We start from the raw sequence: 4,835 nt of genomic DNA, 5'->3' as shown, positions 1-4,835 counted from the left end.
GTCATCCCATGTTTGTTGATTTACTCGAGCGGGCACCAGTAACATCTCTATTACACTCAGCCCTGAGATTTTAGCAGCCTCTCCTTACTCGTCTATCCCAACCACTGGAGGCTCTTACAGGATCAGGGGAATGAGACCTATTGTTTCTGTTTTTGGCATATCGAATATGCCATGGGGAGCTTGCCAGGCTCTGCCATGTGGGTGGGATACTCTCGGTAGCTTTCCGGGCTCTCCGAGAGGTATGTATATATCTGTTACTGTATTTTGGATATGAATACGCCATTTGAAATATAATAGGGATATATCTGCATTATTTTTACACTCGCATGTGAATCTAAAACTATTTTGATATGATTTTCAATGTTTTTCAAACAATTTCCCTTTTATACATCAACAGTAAGCTACTGGAATTCTAAACCACAATCCTTATAACAGACTCTAGGAAAAATCTGACAATAAATGATTTTAACTGACAAAATTAAAACTATGAAGAAAAATATATTTATTCCATATAAATGGGTTAGAAGACTCACTGTCATACAGATGTAAGTTTCCTTCTGATAGGTTTGTACATTTAAAAAAAAACAACTCTAATCAAAGTAATTCCTATAGAGTATTCTGTAAAGAATGACAAACTGGTTATAAAAATTTACATGAAAAAATTCAAAGTCAAGATTAATGATAGCATTACTAAAAATGAACACAGTGAAGGAGTTCCCCCACAGGTGTGTATTAATACTTTTTGACATAGGTAAAGCAATCTTAAAAGACCAGTGAGACCTATACCTAACTCAGAGACAACCAAAGGTACAGAACAGGATAACTACCATAAAACTGTTCAAAGGATGCTGATCCGTACTGAGGGGAATTGAGTTTCCTGTCTTAAAGCAAATACAAAAGACAGTCCCAGGTGGATCAAAAGCGGAAGTGTGGGCCTTGAGATGTGGCTCGGTGAAGAAGCACCTGCTTTACAGGTGAAAAGGCGGAGTGTGATCCCCTCACCGCTCCACGTGCCATATGCAGTGTCTTGATGGTGATGATCTCCAGTGCCACCAGCCCCAGTGTGCAAAAGAAGGGTGCCACCCCAACAAGCAGCGCAACCAAGCTCGCAAGCCCCAGTCATCACAGCAGGAAGGAAAGGGAAGTGGGGGGAAAGGAAGGCAGGGCCAGGTGAGGCAGGAAAATGTCAATGTGAAAGACAGATTTTATAACCTTGGAACAGAGAAGGACTCCATAAATAAAACACCAGAAATGTTTATCTTAAGAGGGAAAACAAACTTTTCATTTCAATAAAACAAAGAATTCTAAATAACTTAAAGTACTATTGAGAAGAAAGTACAAATCACACACTAGGACAGAATCATTACAAGTGACATTTTGGCACACAGAAATCAGAGTGAGAAACCAATAAGAGAAAGGGAATTTATGTCAAGTCTAGACTTGACATTAATAGGTCAGTAAATATATAAATCACAGCACAATGTACTCAATCTTTCCTGAATTGAGAAAATGTCATTACGATTGCAATGAATAATATGGTACATAAAATATTGGCAAAAGTATAATGCTGAGTATTGACAAAAGTGTACAGTAACTAGAAGTCTGATATAGAGTACAATTGCTAACTTCATTTTTATTCTTCACATTGTGTATGACACTGAAGTTTTATATATGTATTGTACATTTTGTTTTGTTTTGTTTCTTTTTTGCCTTTTTGGGTCACACCTGGAAATGCTCAGGGGTTACTCCTGGCACTACCCCCAGGAATTACTCCTGGCGGTGCTGGAGTAATATGGGATGCCGGGGATCAAAGTTGGGTTGGTGGCGTGCAAGGCAAGTGCCCTCCCTGCTGTACTATCACTCCAGCCCCATGTATTGTTTATTTAATCTTAAAATTAGACATAAAAAATTAGACATCAAATCACGTAATGTTTGGCTTATATTCAATGCTCCTAAATTTAATATTTAATATCTATTGATGTTGTACTTGGATTTTTTGCAGTGATATATTAACTTTCATCTACATAATGGAAAATGATTACATTTTTGAAATAAAGCTTTTTAAATAGAAGAAGTCAAGAGAAATATCACAAATTGGTACTCAAGAATAGAGTATTGAGGGGCTGGAGTGATAGCACAGTGGGTAGGGCGTTTGCCTTGCATGTGGCCGACCCGGGTTCGATTCCCAGCATCGCATATGGTCCCCTGAGCACCGCCAGCAGTGATTCCTGAGTGAAGAGCCAGGATTAACCCCTGTGCATCGCCAGGTGTGACCCAAAAAGCAAAAAAAAGAGAAGGCAGCGGACCAGAGTGACCATAGAGCAAGGAGGCCGCTTCCCTCGCACTTGGAGAATTGACCTACATGCAGGAAGTCCTGTGGCCTTCAGAACATCCAGCTTTGAGCCTGATGGTCCCTAATTCTGGCAGATGTTATCCTGGTGACCCCAGTCCCACTGGGTCCAAGCAGCACCACAATACCTGACCTGAATATTTAACCATTAGGCTCATATACCCAGACCAAGAATTGATGTAAATTCAAGAGAATTTACATAGCAGTATTGATTATAGATAAAGGTGTTATTTGGAGATTTCTAGGCAATACATCACTAGTCCTTCAAATTGACCTCACAGCCAACAGCTCAGTAGAGCTATTCCATAGCATTGGGGGGAAGCTTTTTAAAAATCCCAGATTTCGGTGGTGGAGTATGTGCACTGGTGAAGGGATGGGTGTTCGAGCATTGCATAACTGAGACTTAAACCTGAACGCTTTGTAACTTTCCACATGGTGATTCTATAAAACAATAAAAAATTTTTAAAAAATCCCAGATTTCAGCAAGAGTCCTTGTCAGCTAGACTGCCTTATCACCTACAGTGCCTTTTTATCTTCGCTTGTTTTCATCCATTTTATTTTTTCATCATCCGTTTTACTTTTAAGAGAGCATGAATCATTGCATCAGGATTTTGTACAGGGCTGTGGAAAGATCTGTCTGAACACGGATGAACTGACAGAACTCGTGAGATTCTCATTCATGGGAGGAGAGTAAAGTTGCTGGTTGAGTCACATAAGGTTGTTCACGAGTCTAATGAACCCCCGGGTGTGTGTCTTCAAGGCAGACAGAATTGGAACTGAGAATCCTTTTCTATCTCCATAGGCTTCTCGTAGAAATTTCTGTCTGCAATGAATAAGCATAAGATAACATAAAGTAGAACAAAGACGGTTGAAATAATATTTCATACACACACACGCAAACACACACACACAAACACACCACATGCAAACAAGCAAGCAAAGCAATTTATAGGCTAATGCATAAAGCTATTTGTCATCACCAGATTTAAAGATCTAATGAGTCTATCTACAGGCCTACATCTGAGTCTCGGGCCAGAATACACAGACCCAAGCCTCTGCTTTTACCGTGACTCTGTAAACAGCAACAAAACCATTTGGTTACAGATCCCAAGATTTAATCAGCACTGAGAGCTCAGGCAAACTCATGATAACCTGGGGCACTGCTGAGGTTGAAGTGCCCAGCACTGGAAATAAAGGACACACAAGTTTGGGCCAGGTGGTCAGGGAGTGCCCTTATTTGTTCGAGCACTGCATGGAAAAAGGTTCTAAGGGGGATCTCTCCCAACAATCTCAGCAGGGGCTCCAGAAGGGCAGCACAGGGCTGGGTCTGTGTATTCTGGCCCTGGTCGTGCACTCCTGATTGCGGAATGCCTGTCCATTCTAGAAAATGTAGAGGAGGAAAACTAACAAAAAAAAATCCATAATGCCGTCACCCAGAGATTACACTAGAACATTCTGACTTGTACATCCTCAACATTTTTAACATGTATATTTCTCAAATAGAGGGGTATAAAGCATCCATTTCTGCAACACCCAAAAGGTGACATTTTAGATGCCATAAATAGAGTTCTTCAAAATTACTATTGACTGAATATATCATATGCATCTCTACCCGGGTATGTAGTACTTTTCCAGTGGCATCCCAGAAAAGGGACTGCCCAAAATTAGGGAAAGTTGTGAAGAAGCGCACTAAACTCAATGCATGCAAATAATCTCAGAGAAGGAGCCCCAGCAACTAACAGCTCAGAAAATCCTCAGACAAAAGCTTTAAGAACACCATGGTGGATAACCAGAATTTGGAAATAACCTGCATGCCCCAAAACAGATGAATGGATGAAGAAACTATGGCACATCGACACAATGGAATACTATGCAGCTGTCAGGAAGAATGAAGTCATGAAATTTGCCTATAAATGGATGAACATGGAGAGTATCATGCTGAGTGAAATAAGTCAGAAGGAAAGGGACAGATATAGAATGACTGCATTCATTTGTGGTATAAAAATATATATAGTAGAAGACTAATATTCATGGCCAGGGAAAACAGGGGTTAGGAGAACTGGTCAATAGTTGGAACTAACCACAAGTGTGTGTGAGGCTGAGGGTAGGTGATATAGAGAAGAGACTAGTATGACAATAATAGCTGAAAATGATCACGCTGGACAGGATCTGAGGATTAAAAGCAGGTAAGGTATATTCTTGATAACCTTTCAAAATCAATATTGCAAACCATAATGCCCAGAGGGAGAGAGAGAGAAAGAGAAAGAGAAGAAAAGCACCTGCCATAGAGGCAGACCAGGGTGGGGGGTGATGGGAGGGAAATGTACTGATACCGGTGGAGGGATGGGTGCTGGAATACTGTATGACTGAAATCCATCATAAACAGCTTTGTAATGATCTATCTCACAGTGATTCAATAGAAGTGTATTTTTTTTAAAGAACACCATGGTGAGATATATGTTGTAACAAGAAATGTAAATTATTT

This window comes from Sorex araneus, chromosome X, assembly GCF_027595985.1.
Source record: "Sorex araneus isolate mSorAra2 chromosome X, mSorAra2.pri, whole genome shotgun sequence".
NCBI lineage: Eukaryota > Metazoa > Chordata > Mammalia > Eulipotyphla > Soricidae > Sorex > Sorex araneus.
Note: the sequence above shows the minus strand (reverse complement) of the source record.